Genomic DNA, 26,807 nt, shown 5'->3' with positions numbered 1-26,807 from the left:
CATAGAGACGCTGGGTGTACCCCCTGCGAATGCAGGCGTGCTAATGCATCCTTGGGGCAGGCAGCTGACGTCAGCCCCCATCCCCCAATTCTGCGGACAGTGGCCATCTGAAAAGTATTGATTTACTTTTCAGACTGAAGACATCATAGTTACATCTTAGGTAAGGCTGAAAAAAGACTTGCGTCCATCTAGTTCAACCTGGTATAGATATCCATTGCTGATTTGGTAGGTTCTGATATTTTACAGACAAATTATATTTCTTATTTGTACCCATGGATGTTTTTATCCAGTAAATGTTTGTCCAACTTTGCCTTGAACGCATTTAATGAGCCAGCCGTTACCACCTCTCTGGGAAGAGAGTTCCAGAGTTTGACTGTTTTGACCGTAAAGAAATTATTTCTACTAGCTGAATGAAATTTTTTTTCTTCTAATCTATACTCATGCCCTCGTGTCCTAGATTCCTTTCTAGTAGAAAAGAGAGTGTGTGACAGTTCCTTATATTGGCCCTTGATATACTTGTACATGTTGAGCATGTTACCCCTTAAACGTCTCTTTTCCAATGTAAATAGTCCCAAATTGCTTAATCTCTCCCCGTAGCTTAAATTCTCCATTCCCCTAATAAGCTTTGTTGCTCGCCTTTGGACTTTTTCTAATTCTATGATGTCCTTTTTATAGTGTGGGGCCCAGAACTGTACTCCGTACTCTAGGTGAGGTCTCACCAATGCTTTATACAGTGGCATAATTACCCTTGAGTCCCTAGTTTCCATTCCCCTCTTAATACATGCCAGAATTTTGTTGGCCTTTTTTGTAGCTACATTACAATGGGCACTACATCCCAGTTTGCTGTCTATTTGGACTCCTAGATCCTTTTCAAGTATGGAATTACCCAATTCCTCTCCGCTAAGGTTGTAACTTGCACACTGGTTGTGTCTCCCAAGGTGCATAACCTTACATTTATCTACATTGAACCTCATCTTCCATTTTTTTGCCCACTCATCTAGAATTGCAAGATCATTTTGAAGCATGTGACATCTTCTGATGATTTAATGGCTTTGCTAAGTTTCTCTACCGTCCAATGGGATACTGGGTTATACTATGGGATAGAGATCCTCCGCAGGAGAGACAGGCACATTAAAGCTTTCAGTGTGGGTGCACTGGCTCCTCCCCTCTATCTCCCTCCACTAGTCAGTTTAGAAAAATGTGCCTCAGGAGAGGCAGTGCTTTCTGGATGCTCCAGACTTTTTCTTCAAATTTTATTTAGTTTATTATTTTGGGGAGCTGCTTTGACCAGGCAGCTGTCCTACTTCGAGGGTGTCAGGGGTAGGGTCAGTCCCCGACCTTTTACGGTGCAGAGCTGACCCTTCTGCAGGATAATCTGTCCTGAGTGGGGCCTGTCACTGCACAGCATTGCGCTGTAGCGAGCAGGCCCCCCAGCTGCCGCACACCCCCTGACTGGTCCGAAGACGTCTGTGGTGAGTACAGGTTGGGGGTTCCACAAGGGGACACCCCAAACCATTCCGTGCGGCAAGATGACGGCAGTAGCGGCGGCCCTCTCGCAGGGACAGCGCGACCCCCCCTCATCACACTGGCATAGGGTGATGCCGCTGGACCACCAGGGATGCCCAGGGCGTTTTTTAAGCATTTTTATGTGAAAAGCGCTTCTTATGCCAGTTTAAATATACTGGAAGCGCCAGCTCCGTGTAAAGGGGGCGGGGCTTTGCTCAGAGCGGGACCAGGCTCTACTGGGCGCGCCCTGTCTCTGCTTCTTCATGCATCCAGAGGTCGCCATTACAGCTCCTCAGCGGCGTGGTGGATTTGATCCTTTGCAGCAGCAGCAGAGACAGCAAGTTATAACTGCGCAGCAGCATTGCTTAGCTGTGTTATTTACACTGTGTATGACATATCACTGTGTGTTTTGTGCGTTACCAGCTCACTCAAATCCGTGAGTTAAGGTTTAGGGTGTATTGGTCTCCTCATATTGCTCTGAGTCTACCCCACTGGCTAGTTAACCATTTGTACACACACCATAGTCTCTAATACAGAGGTGTATTACACTTATACTGTGTAGAGTTACAGTACATCAAGTGTGGGTGTTGTGTGTGTGTGCGCGCTGCTGGGGGTGTCCTGTTGCTTCATCATGGTGAAAAAGTTAACATGCATGGTGTGCAGCACAAAGTTTATTCCAGCTTCACAGTCACAGGTTACCTGTGAGCCGTGTATGCTGCCACAGCCCATTGGTGTAACCACTCAGGTCAGTGGGGTGACCCCACAACTTGTGGATGGGTCACAGGCTGATAGTCAAGAGCCTGCCTGGGCCAGCAGCATAAAAACGCTGATGGACTCTGTTGCTTCCCAGCTCTCTGCAAATACGTAGCAGACACAGAGGGTGCAAAGGGAATTAGCCATTTTGTCTGCCAGGGTTGATTTTCTCACCCCTGACTCTGATGATGATGAGGACATCCTTGAAGTGGGAGATGGGGCAAATGAACAGGATACTGTTCAGGAGCAGTCTTTAGTTCATGGTTCTGAGGCTTTAATTAAGGCCATTAGGGAAGTGTTAGAGCTTCCTATGGAGGAACCCTCTGAGGGAGATTCCTTTTTCATGACCCAGAGAAAACAGCCGGTGTATTTCCCAGAACAGGCTGAATTAGAAAGTGCTTTTAAAGGTGCTTGGCAGAACCCTGAAAAGAGGTTCCAGCTTTCAAAGAGGTTCACAAATGCGTATCCCTTTGTTCCTGTTGGTAGGAAGAAGTGGGAGGAACCGCCAGCGGTGAATTTCTCTGTTTCCCTCCTTTCAAAGAAGGTGCTGTTACCAGTCTACCAGTCCAGCAACACTTAAGTCTATGTTCACGGCCAGTGGGGCTTCACAACGCCCGGTATTGGCCAGTTGCTGGATGGCTAAGGCCATTTATACTTGGTCCACGCAGATCCAAGATTGTTTGTTGGGGGACATGTCCGTGGCTCAGATAGGTGAAAACCTGCGTCACATTCAGGACACGACACGGGTGCTTTGTGAGGCACAAAAGGAATTGGTCGCTATAAACGCGCGGAATTCTGCAATGGCCGTGTCGGCTAGGCGGGCTCTGTGGTTGCGCCAGTGGGTGGCTGATGTGGATTCCAAGAAGAGTGCAGAAAGCATACCTTTCACAGGGGAGAGGCTCTTTGGTAGTGAGCTGGACGACTGGATTTCTAAGGCTACTGCAGGGAAATCCACATTCCTCCCATCAGCACCCACTCCGGCAAAACGCCCTTTCACTGGTCAGGTCATCAGGACCGTTCCACCGCCCCTGCCGCTTTCAAGCCGGCAGCATGACGGGGTGCACCCACCACAAGACTGTCTCGAGGTGGGGGCCCGGCTGTTACACTTCAGCAAGGTGTGGGACGCCTAGATTCCTGGGCCAGGAGTCTTATTTCGCTAGGTTACAGGCTGGAGTTTGCCAGGCCCCCTCCTCGACGCTACTTCAAGTTGGCCCTTCCAGCCTCAATGGAGGATCAGTTGCTCCTTCAGGGAGCAATTCACAAGCTCCTCCTGTCCAAAGTAATCCTACCTGTACCAATACAGGAGCAAGGCCAGGGTTACTATTCAAACCTGTTCCTTGTCCCCAAACCGGACGGTTCAGTAAGGCCCATTTTGAATCTGAAGTCGCTGAACCCCTTTCTGCAGGTGTTCAAATTCAAAATGGATTCGCTCAGGTCGGTGATTGCCTCCCTGGAAAAAGGGGAATTTCTGGCCTCTGTAGACGTCAAGGACACCTATTTACACATCCCAATTTGGCCTCCCCATCAAGTCTTTCTAAGATTTGCGGTGGGAAACAGCCATTACCAGTTTCAGGCGCTACCCTTCGGGCTGTCAACTGCCCCGCGCGTCTTTACCAAGCTCATGGCAGAAATGATGGTCCTTCTCAGGCTCCAGCGGGTGAATGTCATACCCTACCTGGACGATCTGCTGATCAAGGCAGGATCGGAGGAGGCCCTGAGAAGTGTGTTAATTCTTACTATGCAGGTGCTGAGAGACCACCGGTGGATTTTAAACATACCAAAATCCTCGTTGCTCCCGAGCCAGAGAATGGTGTTCCTGGGTATGACTCTGGACACGATGGAGCAGAAGGTGTTCCTGCCGGCCGAAAAGTCTTCAGCTTTACAGGAATTGGTAAGAGAGGTCCTATCAAATCCTTTGGTCTCAGTGCACCTCTGCCTGAGGCTCTTGGGCAAGATGGTTGCTTCATTCGAAGCCATCCAGTATGCCAGGTTCCACTCCAGGACTTTTCAGCTGGATATCCTTACGAAATGGTCAGAATCCCCCCGGCAAATGCACAGGAGGATTTGCCTGTCTGCGCAGACCAAACTCTCCCTGCAGTGGTGGCTAGATTCGCCAAATCTATTGGCGGGTCGCTGCTTCCAGATACAGGACTGGCTTTTGATTACCACAGATGCCAGTCTCAGAGGCTGGGGAGCCGTGATATAGGGAGTACGCCTGCAAGGATGCTGCATATAAACAACCTCGAACTGAGGGCTGTTCACTATGCCCTATTACAGGCGGAGCCTATGCTGCAGGGCAGGGCGGTACAAGTCCAGTCGGACAATGCAACTACGGTTGCCTACATCAACCGCCAAGGAGGGACAATGAGCATGCCCTGTATGAGGGAAACCACCAGGATATTCTCCTGGGCGGAACGCCATGTAAAAGCCCTGTCGGCCATCTTTATACCAGGAGTCGACAACTGGGAGGCGGATTTCCTCAGTTGTCACGATCTCCACCCCGGGGAGTGGGGACTTCACCCTCAGGTGTTCCAGGACCTGGTAGATCTTTGGGGGCTCCCTCAGAACGACCTTATGGCCTCATGGTTGAACCACAGGCTGGACAGGTACTGTGCCCGGACCAGGGATCCAGGGGCAACAGCAGTAGATGCCCTGACTTGGACGTGGGATTTTCAGCTGGTGTACCTGTTCCCACCGCTCCCGTTGCTGGCACGCGTGCTAAAGAGGATTCGACACCAGAGAGTAGAAGCCATTCTAGTGGCTCCAGACTGGCCTCGAAGGGCCTGGTACGGGGACAGGGTACATAGCCTGGTGTGAGAGAAATGCTTTGCCACCAGCGGTATTTCGTCTTAACAATCTGTTAAGATCCCTTCAAGCCGGTTTGGACTTGGGCCTCCGGTTGGGGTCCTTGAAGGTACAGATCTCGGCTCTGTCAGTATTTTTTCAGAAGAAACTGGCGCTGTTGCCGGAGGTCCACACCTTCCTGCAAGGGGTGCTGAGGATTCAGCCTCCCTTTGTACCACCCACCGCGCATTGGGACTTGGATGTGGTCCTCAAATTCCTTAAGTCCTTTTGGTTCGTTCCTTTGGAACAATCAGAGTTGAAACATCTTACTTGGAAGACTGTTGTCCTGCTGGCCTTAGCCTCAGCCAGGCGGGTGTCTGAGCTTGGGGCATTGTCTTGTAAAAGCCCTTACCTGGTATTCCACGAGGATAGAGCAGAGCTCAGGACCAGGCCGCAGTTTCTGCCAAAGGTTGTGTCCGCATTCCACCTGAACCAACCTATTGTGGTTCCTTCCAGCACGGTACATCCTGATATCCCTCTCTCTTTGGATGTGGTACATACCCTCAAGGCGTATGTTAAACATACGGCTAGAATCCGGAAGTCGGATAGTTTGTTTGTATTGTATGATACGCAAAAGAAGGGCTCTCCTGCATCTACATAGCCCGGTGGATTCGATGCATGATACAACAGTCCTATGCATCGGCTGGGTTGTCCCTTGCTCCAGCGTTGAAGGCCCATTCCACCAGATCTGTTGGGACTTCTTGGGCGGCTGCCCGAGGGGTTTTGGCTCTGCAGCTGTGCAGGGCCGCAACTTGGTCAGGGAGTAACACGTTTGTCAAGTTTTACAGATTTGGCCAGGGAGGATTCCCAGTTTGGACAAGCGGTTCTACAGCAGACTCCGCACGTTCCCGCCTGTTCTGGTAGCTTTGGGACCTCCCCATAGTATAACCCAGTATCCCATTGGACGGTAGAGAAAATAGGATTTTGGGTACCTACCGGTAAATCCTTTTCTCGTAGTCCATATGGGATACTGGGAGCCCGCCTCTGTGCGGCTTTCTGCTGTAACGACACGGTTACTAACACGGTTAGGGCTTGTTGCCTTGTCATATATTGACCTTCTTCAATGATTATGGTGAACTCAAAAGTTGTTATGATTCACCTCTTTTGTTATTTTATGTTTATTATTTTGGTTTGGGTGTGCTGTGAGAATCTCACCACGTTATTGTTCACACACCTCCTCACATAGCTCTCCTTCGGCACAGTTTTTCATTAACTGACTAGTGGAGGGAGATGGAGGGGAGGAGCCAGTGCACCCACACTGAAAGCTTTAATGTGCCTGTCTCTCCTGCGGAGGATCTCTATCCCATAGTATAACCCAGTATCCCATATGGACTACGAGAAAAGGATTTAGTGGTAGGTACCCAAAATCCTATTTTTGTATCGTCCGCAAAGATGGATACATTGCTGAGTAACCCTATCCCAATATCGTTAATAAAAATGTTAAACAGAATGGGCCCCAAAACCGAACCCTGGGGCACTCCACTTAGTACCGGTATCGTATCTGATACAGCACCATTCACAACCACTCTTTGTTCTCTATTACATAGCCAATTCCCTACCCATCTGCAGATATTTTCACCCAATCCTAGGTTCTCCATTTTTGCTAACCTCTTCATAGAACCCTAGTAGATTAATTTGGCATGAACGATTTTTCACGAATGTGGTTAGTACTGAGTAGACGGTGATGGTCTAAATATTCCTGGATACCATCCCTTAAAAATTCCTCAAATAGTTTACCCATAATGGTCTGTAATTAGCGGGATCTTCCTTTTTCTTGAATATTGGCACTACCTCTGCTATTCTCCAATCTTTTGGTACTATACCTGACGATAGTGACTTGCTAAAGATATAATGTAGGGTGGTAGCTAGTTCATCCCCCTAATTCCATTAATACCCTCGGATGAATCCCATCTGGCCCTGGTGATTTATTTGTTTTGAGTTTGCTTAGCCTAAGTACTATTTCCTTTGGCGTGAAATCCACAATGAGATCTGACTTATTTGTCCCGTTTGTGGTAAATGTTCGTTCCACTGTCTGCTCTCCCTTAGTGAATACTGATGAGAAGAACTCATTTAACAGTTTTGCTTTTCCCTTGTCCTCAGTAACACTTTTTCCACTAGTATCAGTTAGTGGGCCTATGTTTTCCTTAGTTAAACGTTTACTATTTATGTATTTAAAAAACTTCTTTGGGTTGGTTTTGCTTTCAGTGGCTATGCGCTCTTCATATAATATTTTAGCTGCTTTGATTACCCCTTTACAAGTTTTGTTTGATTCTTTGTATTTTGTGAAAGCCTCCTCATTCTAGTTATATATATATTTTTTTTGTATAATCTGTTCTTATTGAAATTGTAGCAAACAGTAAAATGACAGCAAGTTTGTTAACATAATGCAAAGACAATTTGAATAAACACCATTCTGAATATACATTATTATTATTGTGTATATATATTTTTTTCTTAATCAAGTGTTTTGTGCTGTCATTTGAAACAAGGGGAGGGTAGAAGAGGAGAGCGGGGAGGGGAAGGGGGGGGGGATGGGTGGTGGGGCCACAGAATAGTTTGTGTAGGGTAAAATATAGAGAGATGTGAGTTCTCGGGAGGCCAAAGAAAGCATGGTCCCCGAACCTATGAAATGGCGCACCTGAAGATATCTCCAGAAGTCAGACGATGGGATGTTCCATTTATCCCTAAGTTCGGAAAATTGTTTGGTTTTAGAAGAGTTTACCATTTGGCCTGCTCTGAAGAGACCTTCCGAGGCCCAGTTGTGAAAATGTCTTAAGTGTAGGCCTGGTGTGAAGTCAGGGTTTGCCAAGAAAGAGGTTAAGGGACCAGTTTCAGAAGAGATGTGGGGGAGTTTTCTCAGGTGTTTCCAAACTGAGAGAGTGAGGGAAATCGTTGGATGTGGAAGATTGGGTTTGGGTAGCCAAACCCAAGTCCTGTTTCTAGTCCAGTCTAGAATCCTGTTAAGGATGATCGCCTGGTAGTATAGTTTTATATCTGGCAGTTGAAAAACACCTTGATTTGATGGTCTGATCAGTGTGGAGTGTTTGATTCTTGGTCGCCTGCGAGACCAGACAAATTGTTGGATTAGGAGTTTAACAGTGCGGAACCAAGATTCCGGAATGTCTATCGGGAGAGCCTGGAGGGTGTACAGCAGTTTGGGGAGCGTGTTCATTTTTACCTCATTCATCCTGCCTATCCATGAAAGTTGTTTATGGTGCCATTTGCTATAGTCGTAGCGGAGTGTTCGGATTAACGGTTGGAAGTTTAGAGAGAAGAGTTGAGAGAGATCTCTGGGGATTTTTATACCTAGATAAGTTATGAATGTATCGCTCCAGGAAAAAGGGAAAGAGCTTTTGATGCCCGCTGCAATGTGGGGGGGTGGGGGGGGGGGGGGCGGTAGAGATGTCAAGAGCGTACGATTTGGTCATGTTAATTTTAAAATTAGAGAGATGGCCAAACGTCTCTAGCTCGTGCATTAAATGTGAGAGGGAAGTGGATGGATTTGTCAGTATTGCCAGGAGGTCATCCGCGAACATTGCCAATTTATAATCCTCCTCCCCCACCCTGATACCCGAGATGTTGGGGTTGGCACGAATTGCCCTAGCTAGGGCTTCAATACATAGCACGAAGATCAGGGGCGACAATGGGCACCCCTGTCTCGTACCATTGTTTATGGGGAAAGAGGCCAGTGGCGGGCTGGGCAGGGGGGCAGGGTGCCTTCTGCCCCCCAGGCCAGAACAATTTAGTAGAAATAGGGCCACTGTGTTTGCAGATCTGACAGCCAGGAAGGTTTCTGTGCTTCCTCCCGACTGTCAGTGTGAGTGTGTGGCTGCTGCACACACGCTGCTGTGTTTAGCAAGCAGCATGAGAAGGGGGCACTGTAAGGGGACTCTCCTGCACACCCTGATTATCATTCAGGAACCTGCCATAGGAAGAATCTCATCTCATTCACAGGTTCCCCCCTCAGCCCCCCCCCCCCCACTACCAGATCAGCCTACTTCCTTATCCCGAGGTAGCTCCGCCCCCAAAGCTCGTCTTCTACTCTGGTCCCTGCTTCCCCCTGGCACCGCACAGGCTGGGGGAAAGCTGCACCTGATAATAGCTGCAGAGAACAACACAGAGGTACCCCCTGCGCTGCAGTCTCTTCTGATTTCTACTGCAGTCTTTCTACCTCTCTCTCCCTCACCCCTGCAGTCTCTGTATCTCTTCTATGGGTTTTCTCACTCTCTCCCTTTCTCCTGCAGTCTCTATCTCGATCTTGTGGTCTTTCTGACTCTCTCTTTCAGTTTCTTTCCCTCTCCCCTCACCCTTGACTCTCTCTCTGTGGTCTCTCTCACTTTTCCCCCTGCAATCTCTCTCACCCTCTCCCCTGCGGCCTCCCTCGCGATCTCCCCTGCGGCCTCCCTCGCTGTCTCCCCTGAGGCCTCCCTCGCTGTCTCCCCTGCGGCCTCCCTCGCTGTCTCCCCTGCGGCCTCCCTCGCTGTCTCCCCTGCGGCCTCCCTCGCTGTCTCCCCTGAGGCCTCCCTCGCTGTCTCCCCTGCGGCCTCCCTCGCTGTCTCCCCTGCGGCCTCCCTCGCTGTCTCCCCTGCGGCCTCCCTCGCTGTCTCCCCTGCGGCCTCCCTCGCTGTCTCCCCTGCGGCCTCCCTCGCTGTCTCCCCTGCGGCCTCCCTCGCTGTCTCCCCTGAGGCCTCCCTCGCTGTCTCCCCTGCGGCCTCCCTCGCTGTCTCCCCTGAGGCCTCCCTCGCTGTCTCCCCTGCGGCCTCCCTCGCTGTCTCCCCTGCGGCCTCCCTCGCTGTCTCCCCTGCGGCCTCCCTCGCTGTCTCCCCTGCGGCCTCCCTCGCTGTCTCCCCTGCGGCCTCCCTCGCTGTCTCCCCTGCGGCCTCCCTCGCGGTCTCCCCTGCACTATCTCTTGATATTTTCCCTGCTGTCTCTTACTATTTCTCTTCCCTGTGGTCTCTCTATCTCCATCTCCCCTGCGGCCTTTCTCACTATTTCCCTGTGATATCTCTTCTGTGGCCTCTCACTATCTTTCTCTGGTCTATCACATTATCTCACCTGCAGTATCTCACTGTTTCTCTTGCGGTATCTCTATCTCCCTCTACCCTGCGGTTTCTCTCGCTGTCTCACCTGCGGTCTCTCATTATCTCTCCTACAGTCTCTCTTGCTATCTGTCGTGTGGTATCTTGCTATATCCACTGCATTCTCTTACTAATCTCCCTGCTGTCTCTTTCACAGTCTTCCTGTCCCTTTTGATCTGTCTCTCACTTTCTCCCTGCCCCTGCAGGCTCTCTCACAATATCCCTCTCCACTGCAACCTCTCTCACGATCTTCCTGTCCCCTTTGTTCTCTCTGGCTATGGGGCCCATTTATCGACAAATCGCATATGCAGTGCGATCTGGGCATGGTATTAGCACCCAGTATCACATTGCAATATGCAATTCTATTGGCCGGATGTTCATCCCTGTGATGTGCTCCAGGTGCTACTGTGACCGCTGTACATGCACAGTCCCATTGGCCATTGCCGGAGAGGGTTCTGCAGGCTAGTTACGCAATGTGTGGCCCATAACTGTGGGGAATGGTAGCTGCGGGGAACAATTTCCAGGGATTCATAAATCAGGCAGCATCACATCTGCTGTCTCTCACTAGCTCCCTTTCCTCGGCCATTTCTTACTCCTTTTCCGTAGTACAGTCTCTATCACCCTGGGGCCACTTGCTTGTGTTTGCCCCCCAGGATAAAAGTTGCCAGCCAGCCCCTGAAAGAGGCTGATAGGGAGCCGTTGACTCGGACTCTGGCAGTGGGGGAGTTGTATAGGGCCAGTACCCTGTGCAAGGCTATGGGTCCCAGGCCGACATGCTCCAGCACAGAGCGCATAAATCTCCAGTCAACCCTATCGAAAGCCTTTTCGGCGTCTGTAGATAGGAGTATTGTAGGGATTCGGTTGCTTGATGCTAGGTGGACAAGGCTCAGAATTTTAGTGGTATTGTCCTTGGCCTCCCGGCCAGAGACAAAGCCGACCTGGTCATTATGTATTAATGAAGGCAGTAGTTTGTTGAGCCTGTTCGCTATTAGTTTAGCAAAAAGCTTGAGGTCAACATTTAAGAGGGAGATCGGCCTATAGCTGGAGCATTCAGCCGGATCCTTTCCTGGCTTGGGTAGGACAGTAATGTGGGCCTCAAGTGCTTGGGAAGGTAGAGGGGAACTTTTAGAAATAGAATTGAAGGCTGATAGGAGGATAGGTGCGAGTTTCTTTTTAAACATCTTATTATAAGCGATCGTAAACCCATCCGGGCCCGGACTTTTACCCGTGGGGCTAGAGGAGATAGCATTATCTAATTCAAGTTGAGTGAAGGGTGTTTCAAGATCTTCTCTATCGCTTTCGGGGATGGTCGGGAAGGAAACTGCATTTAAGTATGATTTTATCTGTTGTGTAGTAGGGGATTTATCAGGGTCTATGCTAGGTTGTCTCAAGTTATATAAGGCGGAGTAATAGCTATGAAAGCAAGAAGCTATCTCTGGGGTTTGGGAACACATGGTTCCAGATGGGTTCTTCATAGAGCCTACAAAGGATACTGATCTTTGGGCTTGGAGAGCATTAGCCAATAGTCGGCCTGGTTTATTGCCCCATTGATAGTATTTGCCTCTACATTTACGTAAAGAGAGTTTAACACGATTCGACACAAGTCTATTCAGTCGGTCTCGGGCCTCTGTAAGCTCCAACAGGTATGGACCTGTTACCGAGGCCTTGTGCTGGGACTCAAGAGAATGTATAGTTTCTAAGAGCTTAGAAATTTGATCTGATTTCTGTTTCTTGATGTAAGATCCCAGCTGAATAAACTTGCCCCGAAGAACGCATTTATGTGCTTCCCATATCGCCATCCTAGAGACATCGTCAGTTATGTTAGTGTCGATATAGTCCTGGATGGTCTTTTCTATTTCGCTTCTGCAATATGGGTCTTGAAGAAGGGATTCATTTAGTCTCCATGACCATTGGCCTTTAGCTCTGGGGGAAATTTTTATTGTCAAGGAGATCGGGGCGTGATCTGTCCATGTGATCGAACCAATGGATGTTTGAATTATCGAGGGAAGGTGGTGGTGGCTAATGAACAAATAATCTAGTCGCGTGTAGACCTGATGCGGGTGCGAATAGAAGGAGTAGTCTCGATCGGAGGGATGGAAGGCCCTCCAAGTGTCTGCTAACTGAAGGTCATGAAAAACCTTTCTAACCTGGCGGTGTTTCAAATTGGAGTACCGAGGTGATGAGTTTGCTGAGTCTATCTGTGGGTTCAGAGCCCAGTTAAGGTCCCCTCCACAGATAACTATCCCCTTCAGCAATGGTGCAAGAGGTGGTAGATGTCGCTTAAAAAAGGAGGGTTGGTCTTGATTAGGGGCGTAGATTGCAACTATAGTGTATTGTTGGTTGAAAATAGAGCAATTTATCAGGAGCAATCTGCCCGGTACTACCTTGTGGAGTGTAATATCGGTGACATGTAGCCTGGAGGAAAATAGTATGGCGACACCTTTGGATTTGCTATCCGGGTATTGTTGTAATACGCCGTAGGGAAGCGTTTGTTTGCAAGGGAAGGGGTTCGGGTGCTGATTTTAAAATGGGTCTCTTGAATTAAAGCTATGTCAGCCCTTTCTGTCCAAAGAGTTCTAAGGAGGGTGGAACGTTTCTCGGGTAGGTTCAGACCTCTGGCGTTAATGGAAACAATTTTAAGTGACTCTATGGTATTCATGGTGGATTCTTAGAAGGTCGTGTAGCGTGGCCTTGGGGTGTGGGGATGTGGGAGTTTTGGAAGGGGGGTGCAGGAAGAAGGAAGAAGAGAGATAGAAATGTAACATAGCAAATATTGAAATTACCCGCGACTGGAGCATCGGTTAGGGAACATAGAACCGATGTCACAGTGAACATTGAGAGGTGCGGGTGGTGGGGTACAGGGAACCAGCGATTTCAGGGGTGAGAATAGTGCCATAACATATGTGGATGAACGTTCTAGGCAATTTGCACTTCTACACATGCAAGAAAGTAGCGTGTATATTTACCACTAATCAAAACTTTTTCATTAAACCTAAGTAAACAATAACATGTAAAGCGAAACAATTTACTATAGCTATCATAACTTCCTAGTATTGTGGGGTGATAACCCGATGCTATCCAGGCTAGGCCTCTAGGATGATACGTAGGGAACGTAGTAAGACATATTAAGACAGTGTCAAATATGGTGGTAGAGTCTCTCAGTGAGTGAGCAGTGTCCGAGTATTATGAGATACTATGTGGGGGACTTGGTAGAAAAATACCAGATATAACATTGTAATCTATATAAACCCACTTGGTTGTGGGCGTAACTAGAAGTAATTAAACAATAGGTCCCATGAATAACCTAACGTGGGTTATAATCCGCTATCCTAGGGAGAGCGAAGGTTATCCTATAAAATACCATGATGGTAACTGTTGGGCCAAGATACAAAGTCTCACATGTCTGTGGAGATCAAGCCTTCGGGAGGGGCGGTGTGGCGTTTACCGGGACCTCGGACCATCTGCCAGGAATTCGGTGGTTTCTGGGGTATTGAGTTGACTGCTTGAGATAGAGGATCAATCCAGTCAGGCGTTTCGATGTTTGGGAGGCCCAAAGTCGAGCAGAAGGAAGAGAGGTGTGATGGTGTATGCAAGGAATGTGTTTTCCCTGCATGCGTGACTTGAATGTTAAACGGGAAGCCCCATCTGTACTTGATCTGCCTCTTGCGTAGTTCCTCCGTCAGCGGCCAAAGTGCCCTGCGTTGCTGTAGGGTAGACCAGGATAGGTCTTGGTAGATTTGGATTGTGTCGCCGTTGAAGTTAACTCCATCTAAGTGGCGGATCTTGCGCATGATGTCCTCTTTTTGAGAGTAGTAATGGAGCCGGCAGATGACATCTCTTGGTCGGTCGGAGGAAGCGGGGTCTTAGAGCTCGATGGGCTCGATCAAATGTGATTTCTTCGTTTGGATCGTTGCCCAATATTTTGTTAAATATTTTTGTTAATGCATTTGTTAGATCGGAGTTTGTGACTTCTTCCGGTAAGCCTTTGATGCAAATATTATTCCTCCTCCCTCTGTTGTCCAAATCTTCGGATGATTGCATCGAGATTATCTCTGTCAAGGATGCCACAGTTTTGCCAGTGTTATCTTGACTGTCTTCAAGCGTTTCAAGGCGGTTTGCCAGAATCGAAATGTCTTGCTTGACCGATGCCATTTCTTCTCTGATAGCGGAATGGATGGCTTTCATTGTCGGTAGAGTCTTGATATATGACAGAATTTCAGAGATATCATTGCCCATTTTGTGGACTGGCGCTGACGCAGAGTCTTCCGCCATGTTCGGGCTTGTCGGGGGGTTGCTGAGCTGGGGGGACTCCGGGGTGGTTTGTGTGGGTTCTTGACTCACTTGAGAGGTGAGGAGGTAATGTCTCAGGTTTGTTTGTGTGGGTTCTCCTTTTTGTGGATGGGCGTCTCTCTTTTGAGCAGGTTTCCCTGTTCTGCCCATGGTATGCAGGGAAAGATTTGTATAGTCAATTGCGCCAGCTAGCAGAGACAACTACAGCGTTCGTGGTATTTAGATAGTGGCAGTATCACCGCTTCATTTGAAAGAGTTCCCCGTCTATCGCTGGTCCCCAGAGGTTGGCGGTCACATGTCCGAAGCCATTACTTGCCCATTATAAGGGTTAGGAAGGCAGGTAGGTGTAGCCGTAGGCCCCAATGGCCCCCAGGGTGAGGGGGGGGAAGCGAATCAGAAGACGAGCTGGTGGTTGTAAGTCCGGTCCTTTAGAATCTACAGGGTTTATGCTCTAAAAAAGGTCTGTATAGCTGGTCTTTTGAATTAGCTGGAGAAGTGCAGCTGGTGATGACCTCGGGTAGTCACCGTCTCCCCAGTGTGTCCTGATATATTGTGCAGGTGCCTCAACTGGAGATAGTATCACCTTCTGGGGTGTAGTTGGTCCTAGCCCTGCTTTCACTCTGCAGGGAATAGCCCACTGTTAGGTGGGACAATGTTGAGTTAGATGTCTGCTGCAGGGGGGAGGGGGCAGAGGATACTCCACAGCCTGGATCTGTAGGTGGTTAATTATTGGGGGTCTGTGTGTTCTATATTGCGGGAGCCCAAAGCCTCCCCAGCGTTCACCTCTGCTGCAGGGAGGTGAGGTGGTGTAGGGGACCCTCCGCTGCCCTGTATGTTTATTATGATCCGTGTGGCTTCCTCAGAGGCAGCTCAAAGCCACCCCAGTGCTCACCTTGGTGTTTGGACGCTGCTGCCGTTTAGCTCCGGCAGCGAGTCTTCCTGTGTCCTCGCCTACCCTCTCCCCCGCACGGCGGGTGTCCGTGTGCAGCAAAGAGGCGGGCGTCAGCGAGCTGCTCCGGCCGGGTGAGCGTTAGCTCCGACCTCGTCTCCCACCCCAGCTAGCCGGCGTCTTCGGGTCCCAGAACTCTTCCGGTGACCTCCTCTCCGGCGTCCGGGCTTCGGCTGTCACTCCAGGCCCCGGCTTCATGGAAGCGGGTAGGCCGCAACCCACAGAGGGACAGGGGGTCCCTCCCGGCTCCGCGACGGCTACCCCTTCCGCAGTGACTGGTGAGGGAAGGGCCCTGGAATGTGCCTGGTGTCTCTGGGGGGTTGTAAGCGGGGTTTTGGGCTTAAAAAGGGCACAAAACAGGGAGAGCTCCAACGAAGCTAGCCTGCTCCCGATGGCCGCCAAGCCACGCCCCCCATTCAAGTTATTTTTATAGAATTTAAATGCTCTTGTTTTATTGTTGATAGATGACCTTACTTTTTTGTCCAACCATGGTGGCTTTTTTTTTATTGAATTTACCTTTATTTACTTTAGGAATGTATTCAATAGTTAGTGAATCAAGCACAGTTTTTAGAGTATCCCACATTTCCTCTGCATGTTTTCCCTCCATAACCGTTTCCCACGCAATTCCTGTTAGTTCGCTTTTCTGAAGTTTAGTATTTCTGCAGATCCTTTTTGATGTCATTTACTGAAGTTGATTTCCAGTGAAACCATATTGTGATCACTGTTCCCTAATTGTTCAATTACCTTTGTGTTTGAAACTAAGGGGGGTATTCAGTGTCAGGGTCACGGCAGTCGAGCTTGCTCGACCGCCGTGACCCAGTCCCGTTCTCGGTCAGCTCGACCAAGAACACGCAGGCGGGATTCAATGTCCTGCCTGCCGGGGAGCGAAAAGGGGGCGTGGCCGCGAGTTGCGGCCGGGAAGAGGCGAGCTGCAGCCGGCAGCTCGTCACTTCCCGGATGTTCTCGGCAGAACGAGCCAGACAGCTTGTGATGTCGGGCTCGTTCTGCCGAGATACCCTGCTCAATGCTGTCGGGGAAGACAGCATTGAATAGGGCCCGGCGGGCATCTCCCCGGTGGGAGGTGCTCGCCGGAGATTGAATATCCCCCTAAGTCTGTGTTATTTGTTAATACTTAGTCCAAGAGTGCCTCATCACGAGTTGGAGTTTCTACCGTTTGTGTAATAAACTGGTCTTTAAGTAAGCTTAAGAACCCATTGCTTCTTGCTGATTTACCTGTTACAATCAATGTCGGGTAAATGAAAGTCCCTCATAATTAATACCTGACCCTGATTTGATGATTGTTTGATTTGGTTAAAAAGACTCTTCCCTTTCGTTTATATTTGGTGGTCTATATCATACCCCTGTCGTAGTCGTCCCTACTGATCACCGTTTCTAGCTCCCCGATTTTACTCCCTAACCTTCTTGCATTAGCCAGTAAGCATTTTAATGTATGTATATTTTTAGATATGGCTCTAATATTGTGATTAGTTTCACCCCAGGACCCATTTGAATTCTTTACTAGCTTCCTCTTTCCTCTTTCCCCTTTCCCCTCTCCCCTTCAATAGACTCTCTACAGCCCTCCCCACCATGCCCACTGCCTGCCCTATTTATAGTTCTGGGAATTCTTCCTCTGTCCTTCCCTCCGACCATCGAATGATTTCTCCTCCGTGCATTTACAAGCGCATACATCTGTTCGCATGGTAGCGAGGAGATTCACTCCGTGGGGGGGGGGGGGGGCAGCATATATTCAGCGGGGTGGCGTTTACCTGCTCGCTAGGCAGCGAATATACGCAGCCTAGAGAGCGGGACTGAATCAACCCTACAGTATATCCAATACAAGGCCTTATAAAGCAAAACTGCGGCTTCTGTCTCTGGCATGCTGCCGTGACCCTGACATTGAATACCCCCCTTAGTTTCAAACACAAAGGTAATTGAACAATTAGGGAAGAGTGATCACAATATGGTTTCACTGGAAATCAACTTCAGTAAATTACACCAAGGATAAGGCAAGGCTGTCCAAATTTTATGTCCTTGTGGGTTAACATATAGGAGGTACACTATCAATAATCTGGCACCCCCTGGATCCAGCACTGTGCCAGATTATCAGTGGTATAATCCCGGGATTCACAGCAGACTGCCCCCTCCCCCACATTGCAGCCAATTAGAGGAGGCAATAGATCTCTCAGGCTCTTACAATGTAAAGCCAGATGGATAGCCAAATTGGATGTTATTTATCCCTCAGGTTAAATGTCAGTGGGCCAGATGCACTAAACTTCAAAAAGTGATAAAATGGAGAGTGATAAACAGCCAACCAATCAGCTCCTGCCTGCCATGTCACAGGCTGGGTTTGAACTATGGTAGGTAGGAGCTGATTGAATGGCTGTTTATCACTCTCCATTTTGTCACTTTTGAAGCTTAGTGCATCTGGTCCAGTATCTCTTATGCCAGTTTTATACAGTAATGCATTTGTCTTCAACCTATGGCCCTCTAGATGTTGTGAAACTACATGTTCCAATATGCACTGCTACATTTTTTCCTATAAGAGCAGGGCATGCTGGGAAATGTAGTTCCACAACATCTGGAGGGCCACAGGTTGAAGACCTGTGCAGTAATGTATTATTTAACAGCTAACCTAAACATCCTACTATTTTAGATGTTCTAATATTAATATATCACTGGCTATTTTGATTATTAACTTTGGACATCTTATTCCTTAGCAGGATAGATTGATTGCAAAATCATGGTCCCACCCACTATTCAATGCCATTGTAAAGCAGACTACAGTGAGATAAACCGCGTCATTGACCTTCCCAGCTCTGGGAGACATGCCTTGCATTCCAAGGGAGCCAGGAGCAGCACCCAATTTTCAGGAACCTTCCGGTCAGTTAAAAATTGTTGGCAAGAATGAACAAAGATAAATATGTGTGAACTACTGTACACCTGAGATCCCCTAGTCATTCCATAGAAGAGCTACATCTACTGTAATTAGTAAATCACAACTTCCTGTTTCTTCAGCATGTACAGAGACAAAGCAATGATTTAATCAGACTAAACAAATTAGAACAGCGCTGTGAAAAATAATATATTTATTAAAATTAATTAAACATATGGCCAACAACACAGACAAGACAAACATACATATAATATGAGTAAATACTCAGCTCCTGTTAGGGTAATTAGTAGGCATGCTTTCTTTGATAAAACATCATCCTTAACCGTTAATGAATTATTTGTAAGTCCCCCACTCTATGTGCACATAATAGTGGTATTAAGGCTTGATTAGAGCTCATGAAAACCTTAGGGGGTCCGGCTTCCAGGACCTGATGAGTGTCCCGACCGCTCGTGCAGTCCGTATTTATGTGGTCTTTTCAGAGTGTCTTCACCAATATCTGTCCTGTGTATTAGCCAGCAACGATCACCGTGGGCCTCTACACGTTTCTCCGCCTTCTATATCCTCGGCGGCTCCTCAGGAGACACAGGGGTTTGGTAATTCCCCTTTTTGGGAAACAGCTGCAGTGCAGAATAAATAACAATCAGCGCTCAAAGTTTTTTCCAGTATTGGTTATGTCATCACACTGCCTGGATGGAGAGGAAGTCATGTAGGAATTATGAAATATGCTGTGGGGACAGAATGTGCTAAAAATAACAGTGTATTTTTACTCTTTTGCAATTGTCTCTAAAGCTATTATGAAGATGTTCCGGATATGGAAAGCTGTATTTTAATCTCATATTTAATCAGATACTTCTGCGGTCAAGAAACGGCATGACGTGACCGTGCTCAGGAAATACTACTTAAATTAATTTAATACAGCAATATGCTATATATAGTTTCACAGAGTGCCTACGGTACATTCTGATAACCAACTTGTAATATGGGCAGAATAATTTCCCTTAATTATCTTAATAGACCATAAGGTGTCAATTGTAATTAACAAATGTTGAAAATAAGTGGTTCAGCAAGCCAACTGGGGTCTATGATTTATCGTGCAACAAATATTAGAGCTGGGCACTCCTCCTAGAAACGTGGTGCTTTGTTGTGTGCCTTCAACAGAGGTAATGTAGACTTGTAGAATGAAGCGGCACTCCAATCAATGTAGCGGTGAAAAAAAGCTCTTTTATTGGCAACGTTTCAATACGGATGTACGGATGAGCCTGAAGATAATACATCCGTATTAAAACGTTGCCAATAAAAGTATATATATATATATATATATATATATATAATCACAGTGTAACCACACTCCAAGCCAGCTCTTGGTAGAAGGGGGGTGCTCCTTTATGGTAGCAACGTGTGCTCCTTTAATATAGTGTATGACGGGCCCCTCAGGGTCCAATCAGGGCACTCACCAGACAATGGAATAGTGAAAAATTATTGTTTAATACATCACCACAGCATGTGTAGGACCGCAGTCCAAGTCGACGTTTCGGCCGTGACCCGGCCTTTGTCAAGACAACAGCAGTGTAGCAGAGTAACAGCAAGACAAGGAAGACAAAGGCCGAGTCACGGCCGAAACGTCGACTTGGACTGCGGTCCTACACATGATGTGGTGATGTATTAAACGCCCCTACAATGTCTATATATATATATATATATATATATATATATATTGTAGGGGCTCTGCACACAGTGCAGAGCCCCTACAATGTCTGTTTAAACAATGTGGTCAAAAGCCATAGGGCACCCCAAGACTAGGAAAGGTGAGTGCCGATGTTTAGTGTGTGTGTGTGTTTGTGTATGTATATGTATATATATATATATATATATATATATATATATATATATATATATATATATATATATATATATATATATATATATATATATATATATATATATATATATATATATATTCCGGAATTTTGTAGGAGATGGGTGGCCATCCTAAACAAGTGCAGTCTGGACTTGATGCTGCTGGTGGTGGAGGAGGCGGGCAAAGAGCTCAAGCTCACCAAAGACAAGATCCATGCATTAAAAACGCAACATGGTGACTTACTGGCATTGTCTGATTTTGAAAGATTAGCAACTAAAATCAAAACCCAATGTGACGCCAGTACAACGCTTTAAAAGATCCAAACTGGTCACTGTACAAACTGACTATGAATCCAACCAAGTATATCGCTGGTTAACAGGCTCAGAGCCCAAACCACGGAATCCAAGATTTCAACAAGCATTTACCAAGCGAAATAGAAATACCGATACCAGATTTGCACAAGCTTCATCACAGTCTGACAGTGACTTTGCTTTACCAGAATCAGATGATGGAAGTGCCAACAAAGCATAAAAAAAGCCCCCTTTAGGGGTTACAACGCGCCGTGGTCACGGCGCAAAAGAACCCGCCGGAGTAAACAAAACGAGAGGATCTTCAAAAAAACAGGCCGCAATTAAATCTATCTTCAATTTATCAGATCGCCCCTTAACTGTTGATGAAGAAAAAGTATTAAATAAAGGCCTCACGTTTGTACCGACCAACCGACATAATGCCTTTGATTGGCAAATGGACTTACATGTCATGAACCGCAAGCTAGACTCCGTGAGCATTTCCAGAACACGGAAGGTACAGCACCTCCAGGCCCTCTATCAAAATGTTTACAAAATAAAAGCAGATCAGCATTCATCCCACCTTGCCATAATCCTTCTATAATAACTTACACCAGATTACTTGACGCTTCCATGCCCCGATTCAAGGAAGCCCCTAAGGAATATCATCCTAACCTGTTCACGGCAGAGTTTAGAGCATTGAGAAATCTCAGTAATGATAAGAGCATAACTATACGCCCCGCTGAAAAAGGCGGGGCTATAGTCATACAAAACCTGAGTACTTATAAAGCTGATTTTACGCGACAACTGGCAGACACTAAAGTCTACCGGCAATTATCAACTGATCCGACTGAGCCTTATAAAGTTGAATTATTAAAGGTCTTACAAGATGCCAAGAATTCCAACAAAATTTACAAGAAAATCATGGACGCCTTAATTACTCCATTTCCCATCAAGCCCGTATTATATAGTGTACCAAAGATACACAAGGACTTGTCGAATCCGCCCGGCCGGTCACATCCCTATATACATCCATCCCTCATAACAACGGCCTATTGGCAATTAAAAAGTTTCTGGACACCCTCGGGACAGAATTTGGGTTTGACAAAATCCTTTACCTACAGCTTCTTGAGTTGGTGCTCACCCGAAATTATTTCCGTTTTGATGGTGCCATTTATTTACAACAAGAGGGGTGTGCCATGGGATCGCCAGTAGCACCATCTTACGCTAATGTATACATGGTGGAACAAGAGCGCATCTTCTTCAGTGGTTGCCAGAACAGTGGTGAGATAGTGTTCCTTGTGAGATTCATTGACGACCTCTTCATGCTATGGGACGGCCCACCTGAATTGTTTGAGGAGTTTATGCATGAAATCAACCACATGGCAGGACCTATCAAATTCACTTATTCTTGGAGCAAAGACCATATTGATTTTCTAGATGTATCTGTATTCCTGAAAGAAGGAAAATTCAGCACCATTGCATATGCATTCTATAAAAAAACAGATCGCAATACCCTGTTGTTGTCCAGCAGCCACCATCCGCCTCCTCTGAACAGGGGATTGGCTTATTCGCAAATGTTGCGAGCTGCTAGGATTTGCAGTGACATCAGTGTGCTTCCATCAGAGTTGGACATTATCATCAACAAGTTCCACGACAGAGGTTACGATCTAGCTGGGTTAAAGGCCTCCAAGAAGAAAGTATTGAGTTTGGACAGAGAAAACCTGCTTACTAAGGCTCCCATTAAACCACAACAATTTAAAACATTCACGTGGACCACTACTTATGACACCAACAGCACGGTCATCTCTATTGCCAGCAAGGCTTTGTGGCCACTGACAAAAGCTTGCCTTGCTTCAAAGCAACTAGACCCATGGCATGCTACCGAAGGGGCCGCAACCTCAGGGACATGCTGGTCCACACGGACATAACCGGGTTCGACACCAGTTTTCATCCAAATCGAAACCAGAAATCAAATGGATCTTAATGCTGCATCAAGTGTACAACTTGTTCATCACTGATCCAAGGCTCCACCTTTAAACACCCACATACAGATGAAGTTTACCATATTCGGCTCCTGTTAACATGCAGCAACAGATATATAATAAACATTATTATCTGCCCGTGCAGACTTTATTACGTGGGCATGTCGACAAGACCGTTTAAAGAGCGGATGGCCGCTCACAGATCGGCCATCAAAGGGGCCTTGGAAAATAAGCCTATTGAACAACCTGTAGAGGTACACTTTAAGGCCATGAATCATCCACTATCAGCCCTCAGATATCTGATTATAGATCATATCCCCCCCCCCTTTCTAGGGGTGGAGATAGACAGAAAGCATTATTGAGGCTTGAAGCCAGGTGGATTTTTCGCTTAAATACGGTCCACCCTAATGGCCTCAACGAGCGCATAATGTGGAATGCCTTGGTATAATACCTTCTATTATGGTCAGATTCTATTCTAGTTTGCTCTAACATGTTTTCTCCCTTGGATATGCACATGAATTGTGTCAGGTTGTCTGTGTTATCAATATAGCCCAGTCTGAATCCAACAAAATACTGTGCTTCACAATTGCATTTACGTGATATTTGCCGTTTTGTTTATGTTTCTTTATTTAATTTATAATGCACTTAGCAGAGACACCTTTTGTCTCCATCTTACACTTAGCTGCTATGTATTTGGCGGTTGTTATTTTATCTTGTGTGTTAAGCATTTGCTCATTTATTCACCCACTACTGTTTGTCCATTGTTTACAGTGACCGATCCCGCCCGGAGCCCCAGACGCTAAGCCGGTTGCTTAGCAACGGAGGAGCCTGGAGACGCAGCCAGCTGGATGCGTGTCAGGGGTAACTTCCGGCTTTGACACCCGGCAGGGAGCGGAGGCAGGAGGCGGTCTCCTTCTTAACCCACTAGGATATAAGGTAATGCACATTGCACTTTATTCTCCTTGTATGCTATTAGCCTGACGACAGGGACCGATTGGCCCCGAAACGTAGCTCAATAAAATTTTGTTGCACCTTTCCTGTAGTGCCGTGCTTTGGACCGTCTCAGCTACAGGCTGGGGTGAAGTACTGCCAGTGATTACTAGAGGCGACTCAAAGGACCCAATGACTTAACAGAAAGTGAAAACAAAATGATCTGTTTCCAACTTGCTGGATATGGAGAGTTGGAGCTGTGAAGAGATAAGAGGTAGAAGCATGTATGGAATAAGCTGTCATTTTTACGGGCTTTAACTAGGATCAAATAATATTTCCATAGGCTAAGAAATGATTCTGGTAGGCAACAAAGTACACCTTTCTATCCAGTAGGGATGAAAGATTGTTGGGAGCTGCCTCTTATTACATAAGGTGTGCAGTCTTGGGCCCCAACCTATATATTCTATATTGCGTATTTATATGTATATTTGAAGATATAAAATGGAGTAGTACCATTTACCCTCCTGTCTCTCATGACTTTAATTAGGGATCCTTGTATTTTTTTAGATTGCACATCCAATAAGGCACAATCAAGGTAACTCCGACAAATTTATATAGTACTGTGTCAGCTGTGAAGGGATTTATTTTAAGATGTGGTGGCCCTGAATTGCTGTGGTGGCCCCTGAATTGCTGTGGCTGGTCTGCTTCAGGGTATAGCAATATAACATTTGAATAGCACTCCTATTTGTTATCTATCTATCTATCTATATATATATATATACATATATATATATATCTAAAAAATGTTTACTGACTTGGTTGCGCCATTCTCAACCCAGTCAGTGATCGTAAAAAATTTTTACTAAACAAATAAATAGCTCACATACATGATAAAAAGCAGCGAATAGCTTGCCTGAGACGTGGCTACCTTCACGGCATCGTGCACAGACCTGAAGGTCTCTCCTGGTCCGAGCAAAGAGGCACCGACGGTGGGGAACTAAGTCCCGGCTTCCGCCGATTCCTGGTGGCCTCTGAAGGATCTTACTTGTTGGGCAAGCTGTTCGCTGCTTTTTATCATGTATGTGAGCTATTTATTTGTTTAGTAAAAAATTTTTTACGATCACTGAGTTGGTCGCGCCATTCTCTCTCTCTCTGCATATTTTGATTGGGACACCTGTAAGCCATGGTCTGGCACCCTTTTTTGGGTTTCAAAGTCTTTCTAAAAACCACTACACCTGAGTGTTAGGGTCTAATCACAGTTCACAGTCCTTTCTCCGGGTCTGTAAAGGGGCACTAGATACTTATTTAGAACCGCAGCTTCCAACTCATGGGGAATCCCTGGATCCAAAGGGATTAAAACAATCTGCAGAAAAAGGTACAGAGGGAAGCGCTTCTTAGTGCAACAACGTTTTTTATTTTAAAAGGCAGACTGCCAATTGATAAAAGATTAAATAAAATACATATGCTCGTACCCCACTATTCATCAGTGTGGGCTTGAGTACCACATGATATGTAAAACAACCAAAGACACGTCACCGTCGGAGTACACAGCAGGGGAACCGCGCTGGTCAAGATACACCGGATGGATGATTTTTACCAGGATCTTTTCAACGGTAGCAGCTCTCCCTCTCCCGATCAGTGTCAGTGCTGGGTGTAGGTTCTTGCGTCAGGTGAGGCACGCCCAAACGCGTTTCGTCATCATGGACTTCGTCAACAAGTGTTGTTTTCATGGCTTGAGAAAGGGGCTCCGTCCCCGAAATGTTGCCTAATAAACCACCCAGGTTTTTTTTTTTAAACAGTCTCCGAGTGCCTCCCTCATCGACATATATTCATCCTGCCCTCCAGGCAAACAGGGACGGCACCGGAGCCCTACACCCTTGTCAGCCACCAGGAGTGCAGATTCCAACGGACGCTATATATATATCTTTCTCCCAATAGATATATATAGATATATATATATATATATAATGTTGTGACCCAATCCTGCGCTTATAGGTGAGCAGCACTACTCTTAAGGCTCTGCCGCTAATGGGAGTCTGATGTAAAGGATGAAGAGAGAAGGTGTAGAGGTGCGCTCAGAAGGTGGTTTCACCAGTCCACAATTGTAAAAATACAAAATATTTATTCTACACAATAAAACAATTTAAAATACATTTGTTTGAAATCATTTACAGAGATTTCCGGTGGATCATTGTGATTCAATATGACTTCGACCATAGGTGTAGAATGATCATGCGAGAAACCCTACGCATTTCGTCCCCTAGGGACTTCTTCAGGGGTAATACACCAAGATCTAAAAGGTGGTGAAACAATGCCGTAAAGGAATGGAACTTTGGAGTAGGTTCAAAAGATAATTCAGGACATAGGAGGCTGGAAGAAGGAACAAATGAGAAGAACAAGAGGAGAGAGAAGAGGGTGGGTAGTTCCTAACGTGGAACTATAGAAGGAAGTGCAGACCATAATTTCCCAGGTCCACCTTAATGAGAAAAGGGGGTATATGAAATCAACATACCAATAGACTTTTTATACCTTGATTAGGTGCATATATATTGGGATACACTCTTAGGAGTTATTTAGGGAGGTGTGGTTGTTACTCTGATAACCCTGTGATGCTCCACTTAATTAAAAATGTAACGATATCTGGAAATCAATGCAGTGCTAATGAGTAAATAGATCGCCTGGATTCATAAGGACCAATAGAATGCTGATAGGTCCATTTATCACACAGTCTCATAGTGACAGCTAGGTTACATGCAATATGTTGTAACAATCATACAAGCATTTTAGGTGGGGCACAATAGTGAAAAGTACATACCAGAACAAAGGGCGCAATGTAACACCTCTTTAACTGATGTCTTTTTCAACTGAACAGTCAATTCTAAATGTTAATGAATATCGGTCTGTTAAGATGTAATAAATGGATACATGTAATGATTCACAACGTCAGGCTAGAAGGTAGTACTAGCCAACTAGAAGGTACTTGCTGGCTACAAAATATACTAGTGAGTATATATAATGTTACACAATAGCAGACTAGATGTCGATGTTAGCTGGCTGGCTCCCAAAAAAATATGTTGCAATACAATTTTATAGTTCCACACATGTGGGGAATTACGTCTACATAGAGTATAACAGAGGTTCAGTATAGGGAGATAAAATGCACGGTCTATGTGTGCCCAGTATAAGCGTTCTCAATCATCATAGTACATACTTTAGATATATAATACATAGTTCTATGCCCTAAACAGACAAAAATGCATGTCATACATGATACACATATAATGGATAGTTCCAAAACATAGTCATTATGGGTATACAGGACCAAGTGGGCGCAACCTACCAGAATCAACTTGCCAAAGTCACAGTCAGCGTGGAGAGAGATAATTCCCCTTTGCTCTGTGGGGCTTTATATACCAGTTCCTGTATGACCTCAC

General features: G+C 46.5%; 1 long non-coding RNA gene across 1 annotated transcript in view; it reads left to right on the top strand.

Annotated features, from left to right (window-relative positions):
- Window positions 1-26,807, top strand: part of LOC146072342 (uncharacterized) — a 76,873-nt gene that overhangs the window by 11,984 nt on the left and 38,082 nt on the right. The window contains exons 4-6 of the long non-coding RNA XR_014473073.1: window positions 18,138-18,300; window positions 23,215-23,379; window positions 23,487-23,647. This is a non-coding gene — a long non-coding RNA (uncharacterized LOC146072342). The remainder of the gene's footprint in view (window positions 1-18,137; window positions 18,301-23,214; window positions 23,380-23,486; window positions 23,648-26,807) is intronic.

This window comes from Crinia signifera, chromosome 4 (genome assembly GCF_055691185.1).
Source record: "Crinia signifera chromosome 4, ASM5569118v1, whole genome shotgun sequence".
NCBI classification, from domain to species: Eukaryota; Metazoa; Chordata; class Amphibia; order Anura; family Myobatrachidae; genus Crinia; species Crinia signifera.
This window is presented reverse-complemented; position numbering and strand designations above follow the sequence as displayed.